This window comes from Quercus robur, chromosome 5, assembly GCF_932294415.1.
Source record: "Quercus robur chromosome 5, dhQueRobu3.1, whole genome shotgun sequence".
Taxonomy (NCBI): Eukaryota; Viridiplantae; Streptophyta; class Magnoliopsida; order Fagales; family Fagaceae; genus Quercus; species Quercus robur.
The window spans coordinates 48,470,712-48,483,793 of NC_065538.1; the positions used below are offsets into that span (position 1 = coordinate 48,470,712).

General features: G+C 31.3%; 1 long non-coding RNA gene across 1 annotated transcript; it reads right to left on the minus strand.

The window, feature by feature from the left end:
• Nucleotides 1-7,744: 7,744 nt before the first annotated feature.
• On the minus strand, nucleotides 7,745-11,129 carry LOC126726179 (uncharacterized). Its single transcript, XR_007655741.1, has 3 exons — nucleotides 9,528-11,129; nucleotides 8,718-8,762; nucleotides 7,745-8,282 (listed from the first exon to the last, which is right to left on the minus strand). It is a non-coding gene; the product is annotated as an uncharacterized LOC126726179 (long non-coding RNA).
• Nucleotides 11,130-13,082: the final 1,953 nt, after the last annotated feature.

Here is a 13,082-nt window from a genome sequence, read left to right on the forward strand (position 1 = left end):
ATTTGAGTACCATTAGCAGAAACCAATCTTTCATTTGATTTTTCAAAATATTTTGAAGGGATTAATCCTTCTTGGATATAGTTCATATCTGCACTAGAATCAATCATAGCAATAATAGTGAAATGATAATCATGGAAAACAACAATTTTAACTTTTGTAAACCATTTTGGAGGAAGCACTTTATTAACAAGATTAAATTGAGAATCATTGAAAACATTAGCAATACCTTTATCAGAGAGAAGAGTTTGTTGACAGGATTCATCTCCATCTTTGTGCTCATCTTGTTCATTATCAAATTGATATTTATCAAGGCTTTTATCAATTTTTAACAATAATAATTCTTGTTTAAGATTATTGTTATCACTTTTAATGTTTTTAAATTCATTTTTTAACTCAATTATTTCTTGTTTAACAACAATAATTTCATATTGAAGATCATTAACAGTTAAATCTTTGGATTTTTTTTTATTAAATATTTCCAAAGTTTCTTCAAAACTTATAGTTTATTTTAGTTTTTTACTAGTTTCATCTTTTATCAAATTTTTCTTAAGCTTATCTAAATATTCTTTTTGCAATTCAGGGTTTTCAATTTGACTTATTAATTTAATCAACAAACTTTCATTTTCTTCACTTTTGGTGAGAACATTAACAGATTTAATAACATTACAACAGGAATCTCTACAACCAATTTTAATATTAGGAGATTCAGAAGCATCATTAGTAGATTGATAGTAAGAATCAGAAGAGGAAGAAAAATCCTCTTCCAAGGAATCAAACAAATTGTTTGATTCAAGGATTCGGAATAATTCTTCTTACTCTTTATCATCAATATTTAACATATTAAACTTATTTTTTAACTTACCAGGTTTTTGTTTACAGTCTTTACTATAATGTCCAGGTTTACCACAGTTAAAACATTTACCTTTTCCAAATTTTTGTTTATCATATCTTTTAGAAACATTTTTCTTTTTAGCATAAAAATCATTGGGTTTAACATAATTGGTTCTGTATTTTTTATATTTTTTATGGCTATAATTTTTGTGAATTTTATCATGATTTTTCCCTTTTTGCCTAGAAGGAGCAATATGGGGTAAACCATATTGTTCACAGAAATTACCCATTTCATATTTAGCTTTTCTTTTCTTTTTTTAATTGGTATTTTAACAGTTTTTCATCATTGCACATATTAATTCCAAGTTTTTTAATAGTACTTAAAATATCACCATAAGTTAAGTTATCATAATCAATGGAATCATTTTTACCAATTAACTCTTGTTTTACCTTATGAGCAAAGATAGGAGGCAGACCATCAATTAACTTTTCTTTCCAATAAGGCTTGTAGCAATCTTTCTGGAGCATGACTCTGGAAATGAACACATCTTGGTACCATTTGTAATCAAACATAGTAGGACATCTCAAATTGTTCAGATAATCAAAAATTTGAGACGAGATATTGGATGGAGTACCAACAAAATGTTTAAGAATAGTATAGATTAAGGTATTGACACCATCAGGAATACCTCAACCAATACTCTCATAAAAAATAGGGAAACCTTCATCATTCTTTTTAATAGCTGTTTTAATAAATTCTATGGAATCTTCTGTGAGATATGAATCCCACCATCCATGAAGAGTGCCAGAAAAAGTAGTAACAAGAAGGTCAACAATTTCAGGGTGGTCAAGATTATGGTTATTCATATAAGCAATTCCAACCATAACCATATGACCCATTTTATTAATGATTTTCTATTCAAACAAGCCATCAATATTTCATTCATAAATTTTATCAACGAAACAGAAAATTGGGTTTGAAAAGATCTTTCTTCAAACTGCATATCAGGAGGAGTAGGTTTTGAATACCAATTTTTTGTAAAAGACATGGGAATGGATTTTCCAACAAATCTTTTAATTTCTGGTAAATCATCATCAAAAACTTTTTTAGTAGAAACAGAAGATAATGAGTCGGAATCTGTATTTTCTTCAGAAACAATTTCCTTCTCATTTCTCGAAATAGTTCGAGCAGCACTTGTAGAAGTACTCTCAGTTTTAACCTTTAAATTAGCAAGCATTTTTTCAACAATGTCAAGGGTTTTAGCCTGAGAAGTTTTGAAATTCATCTTTTCTCTTTGACTGGGTAAATCAATCAAAGGTTTCTCAGATTTTGAAACAGTAGTTGTTTCAACAATTTTTTCTTCAATACGATCAAGCTGTTGACCAATAACATGCAGAGATTCATTAGTAAAAAATTTTTGTTCAATAATATTGAAAACAGGAGTATCGGCATCAACAATTTTAAAAGGGGAGGCCTTCACTTTAGTCTTTTTACAGATTATTAAGACTATCTCTAGAGGCGGATGGCTAGACCTAACAATGGTTTTATATTCTTTAACAAAATTTGATTTCTTTATTACATTCAAATGATTTTGGGAAACTTCATCTTTTGAAACATAATAGTTTTCAAGAAAATCAAAAAACAAAATGTGTTTTTTCAATTGATTCATTTTTTCTTTCCATTTCCTTTTGACACGATCTTTTTCAGACTGAGCAAAAGTACTTTTGGTAATATTTTCTTTTTTCTCTATTTTTTGCAGAAATGAATTCATTATACAAAGCAACCATATCAATTTCAAAGTTCTCATTCAGAACATTTAAAACTCTTAATTGACTTTCGAAAACAGGGGTTTTAGCATTTGTTTGAAAATCAGAAAAAGATGGTGACACAGGAGGTTTAACATCTTCTTCTTCTTCAATAGCAGTTAGCAACCATATCAATTTCAAAGTTCTCATTCAGAACATTTAAAACTCTTAATTGACTTTCAAAAACAGGGATTTCAGCATTTGTTTGAAAATCAAAAAAAGATGGTGACACAAGAGGTTTAACATCTTCTTCTTCTCCAATAGCAGTTCTGCTATATGGAGAGGAAGATTCTGGTTTAGTAGAGTAAAAGGTAGTACTAACTTGGGATTTATTACTTGAGACACCTTTTAGCTTCAAATCAGTGGGTTTTTCAAGATTCTTTTGCAAAAAAATCATTGAGATATTGATCCCTTTTTGAAATACTCTCAGATCCAACAAAGGAATGTCTTCCTTCGTTGATTCTTAATGGTTGGTTATCATGAAAACTTATTTTAACAGTGCCATCAAGATAATGTTGAATATGAGTGAGATTTAGCTCATCAAAAACAGGTTTAGCAGGAGGAGATTCTTGTTCCAACAAACATTCAGTGGGAAGAGTAACGTCTTGCCATTGAATCATTTTTTGGACATGAGTCTTAGCATCAGCAATTGAACATTGGATTAACATGGTTTTACCAGCAGGTTCTCTATTGATCCTAGCACCAAGATTCAATTGAGTTCCTAAAAGTATGTAATAAATGCGATAAATCAAAGCAAAAGGCTTGCTACCTTCTTCCATGTTATAACCAGATGTCAAAATGTTTAACGTCAAAGCTTTAACAATATTAGGATCATCCAAAGCAAGAGTAATATCAGGATAACAATTAAAATAAAAAGGATCATCATACATAGAAGCAGTAATCATACCAAGAATGCTATCAGAAAAGACTTTAAATCTAGCATCTTGTAAACACATGAGAACAGAAGCATTAATACCCTTTTGGGTGACTGGTTTAACAGCAACTTGAACAAGTCCAATATGCAAATAACTAAATTTTTTAGTAAGAAAATCATTAATATTTCTTTTGGAAAACAAGCAACATTTTTCATGAGTTTTTGAAATAGAAAATGTTTGTTCAACAGTTCTAACTTTGTAAGCAGAATACCAAGCATTTTCAGTCCAACCAGTTTTATAAACAGTTTTAGTATCAACTTTGGGGATATTCCATTTCTAAAAATCAGGAAACTCATTTTCTTTAACAATGTGATCTTCTTCATTTACAATATCAGGAGGACAACCAATCCTAGAGCTAACAGAGTAGTTGGATCTCCACAACCTATCCATACTATCCTAGGTTCAACACTCAATTATCATGTTTTTCTTAACACCGTTGCATTTTGTAACACATAGCCTAACCAACCCTATACCTCTCATACTCTACACGCTCTCCTAGCTCAAACGGGCCTTACTGTTCGGTTCTGGGAATTCACTTTACGACTAGGGTGGCGCCAAGGGAACACAACAAAGGAGTATCAAAGTTTCGAGTAGACACAGATAGACAATAGAGAACACAACCACACTATCACCGGCCAGAAAAGAATGGCTCTAATACCACACTATATATATATATATATATATATATATATATATTATAAAGAATTTGATGACTTTGGCCCTAGTGTCCTCCCTATAGGGAGAGGAAATATAGAGTGTGAAATCAAGAGAGAAAAAAAAATGGATTTTCATATTTTTTGAAGTTTTGTTTGATGTTTCAAAATACCAAACAAAGAGGTGACACATAAAAAGAGATAGCCAAAGAGAGCTACGTGGAAAATGGAAAGACAGAGAAGAAAGCTAGAGAGGAGAGAGCAAAGTGTTGCCTTTGAGATAAAAAAAATTAGTGTGTGAGAGCAAAGAAAAATAAGAAGGGTTTCCTTTAGCCATGAGAGAAAAGAAAAACAATGAGATTTTTCTTTAGCCATGAGACACAGAGAGTGTGTGTGTGAGAGAGCAAAAAAAAAAAAAAACTAGAAGGGTCTTCTTTAGCCATGAGACACAAAAAGAGAGTGTGTGAGAGTAAAGAAAAACAAATATTTTTCTTTAGTTGTGAGACATACACAAAAGGATTTGTTATTGTATTTGGTGGATCTTAAGTTAGGCGTAAACTTGAGAATTATTTTAATTAATTTGATAATAGTAAAATTATTCGGAGTTTGTCCCATTTTTTTTCCCCTTTAAGGAGAAAGGGTTTTTCACGTAAATACTTGTGTTCTTGTATGATTATTATTTTGGATTTACAGTTTTGTTGATAATATTACTTGGGGCCCAACAAGGTTGTAAGGTTCTTCGATTTGAAAGACAAGGGTCCGTGGTAGCCATTTGTGAGTAGTCATTCAAATCGTTATTCCATCACCTACATGCCACTTAGAGCCTTCATGAATCAGTACGTGCTTGTAGTAAGCTACACCAAACAAAAGAAGGGTTACTCCATGAAAGAGCACATCGGGAAAGCATTGATGTCTCTAAACCTCATACCCCCTTGGTTTTTTGGAGCACATAACTTACTCCACTTTATCTAATGGATTGTTTTCTCTCTCCTATTTTTCCCCCACCATTACTTAGCTAGATGGAGTTTATATCATCACATAAAGTCTTTGGGAGTTTGAAGATACTCATAAAGTATGTCGTTACTTGTGCAATGTATTTTATAAGGACCGCCCTACCAGCTTTAGAGATATAATTTTCCTTCCAACTCAACACTCGTTTGGATACCCTCTCTTGAATCCCCTTGAAGGTACTAACCTTTAATTTGCCACATACCATAGATAAACCTAGATACTTCTCATAATCAATCATTACTTGGGCTCCCAGTAAACTCCATATCTCCTCCTTAGTGCCCGGTCTAGTATTTTTATTAAAGAATAGCAAAGTCTTCTATCTATATATTGCTTGCCCTGATGCTGCTTCATATTTGCCAAGTATGTTCATTAGGTGTTGGGCTTCTGAGGGTGTTATGTGACAAAAGAGTAGGCTATTGTCAACAAATAGGAGGTGAGAAATATGCACTCCACCATGACAAGACATAATCCCCTTTATTTGTTGTGTCTTCGTGGCCTTCCTCAATAGAACACATAATAAAAATAAATAGGGCGCTAGGGGATCAATTTGCCTTATAACTCGGGAAAAAGTAATAAAACATTGGGGATTTTTGTTGATAAGTACTGAATAGGATGATGTTGTTGTGTCACTTTGCATTGCTAGATTAACCCAGTTTTCTAGAAAGTCCACATTATATATGCCTCAAGAAACCCCATTCCACTTTATCATATGTTTTACTGATATCAAGCTTGACTGCCATGTGATCTATCTTGGCCCTCTGTTAGTTTTGCATCCGGTGTAACATCTCAAAAGCTACAATGGCAGTGCAAGTAATAAGTTCGTCAAGAACAAATGCACTTTGAGAATCAAAAATCATGGATGGTAAAATAGTTTTCACCTAATTAGCCAGAACTTTAGATACAATTCTAGAGACCAGATTTCCTAAATTGATAAGGTGGCAATCCGACATGCAGTGTGAGTTGTTCTTCTTAGGGATTGTCACAATATATAATAATAATTCATTTTATGTAGTACGTGACCTAAGTTTAGGACTGATAGAACAGCCTCGGCCACTTCATCCCCAATTATGTGATAATATTTTCGAAATAAAAAGGGGGACATACCATCTAGGCTTGATGACTTTGAAGGGCGCATTTGGAATAGTGCTACGCAAACCTCATCTACTGTATAAGGTAGGACTAGTGTTTTGTTCATACCATCTCTCACCACCCTATCCACCAAATCTAAGACAACATTAAAACTATCCCTCTGTGTTTTGGTAAATAATTTTTGGAAATAATCTTCAGTCATATTGGCAATAGTTGTCCCATTCATGCACCACACCCCTACTTCATTCATCAACCCATCAATTGGGTTCTTTTGTCTTCGTTGGCTAGCTGTAGACACCTCATTTTATACCTGTTAATAACCTTTGGTTCCCGTCCCCAATGATGAGTTTGACATACGTCAACCAAAAGTAATTAAAGAGTTCTCAACAGTTCGGAGGTGATCACAACCCAAAAATGCTCAAATCACTTTGAAAATAATGCTGAAAAATGACATTTACTCATTGATTTCACTACAAGAAAAGAGTCTACTAGCAAGGCTAAAATGCCCTCGCAAATATTCAAATATCGTTGCAAAAGGTTATTAGCGAGGGCATATGGCCCTCGAAGGCCGTCGTATTTGCTCTAGTAACAAAAAGAGATTTTGCGACCATACCTTCGCAAATAGATAATTTACAAGGGCAATCCACCGTCGTTATTAAATAAATTTGCCCTCACAAATATATTACCAAACGACGAGAAAAGTCGACGACTTATTTTTAGCGAGGGAAAGCAGTCGTCGTTAAAAATTATTTGTGAGGACCTTCATACCCTCACAATTAATTATTTGCAAATTTCAAATTGACGACATACTTTTTAGAGGTAAATAGTGTCATCGCTAAAATTTATTTGTGAGGGCTTTTGACCCCTCACAATTAGTTAGAAATAATAGTGATGACGTTAAGCCGTCACTTAAAACGTTTTTGCAAGGGGTTAAGTGGTGTCGCTATTCTATAAATTGCGAGGGACTTCATCATCACTATAAAGTTATTTATGACCAAATTTTTATACCAATGATAATATTTTATATAATATTTTAAATATTTTTTTATTTGTAATTTATTTTATATCATTTTTGTTTAATTATCCTGTTACAATAGTACAATGATTACTAAAAATTGATCCATTGAAACATAAAAATTCTTATAAGTTCAAACTTTAAAATATAAAATATACAAAGAAATCCTGAAATTAAACCATAACATAAAAATATTGTTTTAAACAACTAGAATTATGAAAAGATCTATATTAGTTTTCCTCTAGGTCACCCTCCAAGTTGCTTTCGACCTCCATGTTGTTGTTTGAGTTGTCCTCTCCATCCTTATAAAAAAAAAAAAAAAAAAAGCGTTAAACATGAGTTAAAATGAAACAATTAAAGTGAATTTGTATTTGTATCAATGCTTCAATAAATAAGTACACATATTACTATATCAAATATAATCATATCATATATCATAAACAACAGTAATAACTTTTTTTTTAATTTAACAATAATAATAACTTAATTTGATTACTTAAACCACTATCAAAATTAAATAAAATTAAAATAATATAACAATTGTGAAAAAAGTAAACCACAAATAATGGTTAGAGAGAGTGCAAGAGAGATAGAGAGAATTTATAACATGTATTTCATTTATACTCACCCCTCATTCTCCATCCATCCATTTATCCACCATCTTTTTTCAAAAGGGTGTAGGAATGAAGGAAGGATCATTCTTGTAACGATCTTCTTTTTGTGTACTTCTTAAAAATAGGATTTTTAATGTGAAACATCCAATCAGAATAGTGGTGTTTCACATATTCTACAAATGCATTCTTAAAGCATTCATTAATTGGACCCTCATATGTTTTGGAACTTTTAGTGGAATTTAATTTCAATATGGTTTACCGTAATACCAAATATTGCAGTCCATAACACACCATCCAAATTCCTTATCACAATAAATGAGTGGTTAACCTACAAAATAAGAGTATAATATTTATAAAAATGTTATCAATGCACTTACAAACTTGAGTACTGTAATCTTTATTTTATTAAGATCAACCAATCTAACATGTTTCTTTCTTTAGAAATGAAGATGCATAGACTAAAAATAAAGCCAATAAGTAAAACCATTAATAAATGGAAAATTCCTTAAAAAATATGTGCTAGGCATACCTGTCAAACCAAACATGAGTGCATTGTAAAGGAATGCCTAACATTTCACCAAGGGAAAGAAAATGTAAAAGAAAATTTCAAGCCACACTTAAAGACTGCCACAAAATAGGCGGCCTTCTATTATCCTTGCAACAACTACGCAGTACTAAATAAAACCATCAATCCCTTACAGCTCTAGATGTGTATCAATATATATATTGCTAAGTAAAAATGACTTTATTTAAAGAAGACTACCTCATGCAGATATGGACCACATATCATGTTTCCTTGAGCTTTAATCTGCATCCATGTCAGATGAGAAGCACGATTAGAATTTTCAAGATATAAAATCATTTGTACATGCACAAGTTTTACGAAAATGATAGTACTCTTTAATCTAAGATGCATTGAATCATTTACCTATTAGGTTAGCTGCCTCACTTGTTTGCAATAACCGTTATTTTATCTATGGTTTTTCTTTAATAATTATTCACTAATTATGCAATACCTCCCTCCCCCAAAAACTTCTCTTAAGTGCAATTTATCCTAAGAATGGATCATTCAAACTAGTGCATGTATTGGACAAATGAACTTCCACTTATTTTTTAGTTTCTTTTCATCTAATATTCAGAAATTTGACCAAATTCTCACAAAAAGTTCAATCTCAGTCACTATACACATCTTCATTAAATTAATATAGACCAACCCAAAGTCCCAAACCACAATTAGATGATTTTTTTTTTTTTTTTTGCAAAAGTGTTAAACCCAAAAAAAAAAAAAAAAAAAAGTTAGCATATAGATATAGCTCTGTCATATTCATGTTCAGCACCATCCTAAAGCCATTAACTAATTAGCGTCCACAAATCTCTTAATTTATTTATTTTTTACTCACTGGGTAATTTTTACAAGCACTTGGCATCCATACTCTGCCTCTATGGAAACAATAAAAAAAGACATTAGCAAAAGACAAGGGCAAGTCCAAGTTGATTACTAAGATGAAACATAGAACCAAAAGTATGGTATTACAGTAAAGAGTAACAAACAAAGAGGGGTTGATAAGGTTACCTAGATGAATAAAGATTATTGAGTTCGGCAATGGCAACCTCGTGGGTTCTTAGTTCTTTGATGAGCCCCACTCCGATGCTATACTATTATTATACTAATATATAAAATTAGTAGAACAGTAGAGTGCCGATCAATGGTAACATAGGCTTGTCCATGGGTTTAATAAGAAAAGGAAACTGAGCATAATAAAAAATAACTTACAAAATTCACAACATACTATATCAAACAACAATGGCATTCATTAATCAACAAAAAAAATTAAAAAAAAAATTAAAAAAACCTTTAGAAAGAAAAGAAGAAGAACTTACAGTGAGTGTGGGTTTGAGAGATGATCTAATGAAGAAGAACTTACAGGATCGAGCACTTTTTCCATCACAAATTAATTGTATAGAACACAATCAAATTATTCCAAACTCTCCCCTTTAAAGTTCATTATCATATTTGTTGTTCATTAGGATTTAAGCATCTCAAAATTTATGGTCTGGAGCCACTGACAGGTGCTCGCTTGTTATGTTTGTAGATGAGTATTTCATTTAAGAGGCCTTTCAAAAAGCGTAGTAAACTTTCCGCACAATTTCTCCATTCTGAGTATTCTAATGAGCCCTTAGCAAGATAATAATGAGTTCACTTTTCATCTAGCACAATAAGAGTCAATGCCGAAATCAAATCCAAGATGTTCCACTTTTTCAAATAAGTAAATTTTCCCATATGAAAACATCAGTGATGAAAAAATTCTAGTTTTCTAGATTCTACTTGTAAGCTGTAACATTACATGTTGGATGTATGAAAACGAAGCTTGATTCAAGTAATAACCACTCAATAAGTTACTACATCAAATTGGTAATAGCTCTGAAACACACTGTTAAAATCCAAGAATTAGATGCTTAATTACATTCAGTAAATGCCAAACAAACGAAGGGTAAAACAATCAAACACATAATGGGCATTGTTAAAGAAGCATACCTGCGTCTTTTAAAAGCAGAACTGAAGCAGGGGGTGTCTTCAAAATGAAAGTAAAGCTTCTATCCTGAAAAAAAAAAAAAAAAACAATAACAATGATAAGAAAAATACTATGAAGATTGAAAATAATCATTATTCCATTAATGGCAGCGGGTGGTGGTTGAGGTGAGAGAGAGTATATCTATGGCGGCGGCGGCTACAGCTAGGGCGATGGCGGTGGCGGCGGTTAGGGCTAGGGAGGTGGTGGTGGCTAGGGCTAGGGAGGTGGCTAGGGGCGGTGGAGATGTGAGAGAGAGCTCCGCATGGTGAAAATGAAAATGGGTTAGATATAAATAAATAAATAAAAGGAGTTGGATGGGAAATGAAAAATGGGTTTTTAACTTTTAAGAGCTTGAGAAGTGGGAGCCGAATGAAAAGAAAGAAAGAAAAAAAAAATTAGAGAAAAAAGCTTTGGCGGGAAAAAAAAGGTGGGAAATGAAGAATAGAGCGAAATTTTGTGCGGCAATAAAAAATTTGGAGGGAAGCATATAGCGACGTTTTATGGAACATATCTATGCAACACATAGATTAATTAATAAAATAAACATGTCAAGTTACACGTTTTGCAACTCTAAAAAATGTTACATCACTGATCACCCAATAATTTATTATTGAATTTATATTTTGAAAATCCCACCATTGGATTATATATTCTATATGTTCTTAACATGCATGCCAATCAGATATAATTTACCATTTGATTTATGAACTCATTTTTTATGCATTATTTTAAACTACTAAAATTGAAATCTAGACAATTGATTGATGACATGGCTATAAATCTTTGATCACCTGAAAATTTTGTAAGCATGAAAAATATATGAAGATAATATAATCTAACGGTAAATTTGTCAAAATTCACATCAAATTAAGAAATATAGGTTTGGATTTAAGTTACACCTGACGTAATTCTAAAAAATGTTACACCACCCAATAACTTATTATTGAATTCATATTTTAAAAATCCAACCGTTGGATTACATGTTCTATAAGTTCTTAACATGCATGCCAATTTTTATACCAATCGGATGTAATTTTCCATTTGATCTATAAACTCATCTTTGATGCATTATTTTAAATTACTAAAACTTGAATCTAGAAAATTGATTGATGACATGACTATTGATTTTTGATCACCTTGAAATTTTGTAAGCATGTAAAATGTACTAAGATAATATAATCTAACGATAGATTTTTCAAAATTCACATCGAATTAAAAAATATAAGTTTGGGTTCAAATTACACCTAACGTAATTCTAAAAAATGTTACACCATCCAATAAGTTATTATTGAATTCATATTTTGAAAATCCAACCATTGGGTTACACGCTCTATATGTTCCTAACATGTATGCCAATTTTCATGCTAATCGGATGTAATTTACCATTTGATTTATAAACTTATCTTTTATGCATTATTTTAAATTACAAATACTTAAATTTAAACAATTGATTGATGACATGACAATTAATATTTGATCACCTTGAAATTTTATAAGCATGAAAAATATATGAAGATAATGTAATCTAATGGTAGATTTGTCAAAATTCACATCGAATTAAGAAATACAGAGCTGGGTTCGAGTTACACATGTTGTAACTCTAAAAATTGTTACATTACCCAATAACTTATTATTGAATTCATATTTTGAAAATCCAACCATTCGTTTACATGTTTTATATGTTCTTAACATGCATGCCAATATTCATTCCAATTAGATGTAATTTACCATTTGATATAGAACTCATATTTTATGCATTATTTTAAACTACTAAAACTTGAATCTAGACAATTGATTATTGACATGACTATTAATCTTTGATCAGCTTTGAAATTTTGTAAGCATGAAAAATATATGAAGATAATGTAATCTAACAGTAGATTTGTCAAAATTCACATCGAATTAAGAATATAGGTTTGGGTTCAAGTTACACTTGACATAATTCTAAAAAATGTTACACTACCCAATAGTTTATTATTGAATTTATATTTTGAAAATCCAACCGTTGGATTACATGCTCTATATGTTCTTAACATGCACGTCAATTTTCATGTCAATTGGATATAATTTACCATTTAATCTATAGACTGATCTTTATGTATTATTTTAAACTACTAAAACTTGTATATAGATAATTGATTGATGACATGACTATTGATCTTTGATCATCTTGAAATTTTGTAAGCATGAAAAATATACGAAGATAATGTAATCTAACGGTAGATTTTTCAAAATTCACATCGAATTGAGAAATATAGGTTTAGGTTCAAGTTACACCTGACGTAATTCTAAAAAATGTTACACTACCCAATAACTTATTATTGAATTCATATTTTGAAATTCAACCGTTAGATTACATGCTCTATATGTTCTTAACATACATGCCAATTTTCATGCCAATCGGATGTAATTTACCATTTGATCTATGAACTCATCTTTTATGCATTATTTTAATGGTAAGTCACTTTTATTCACTTTTGAGAGAGAGAGAGAGAGTACAAAAGGCTAAAATTCTTGAATTTTAGGCTACCATTTTGAAGTTGAAAGTGCTATCA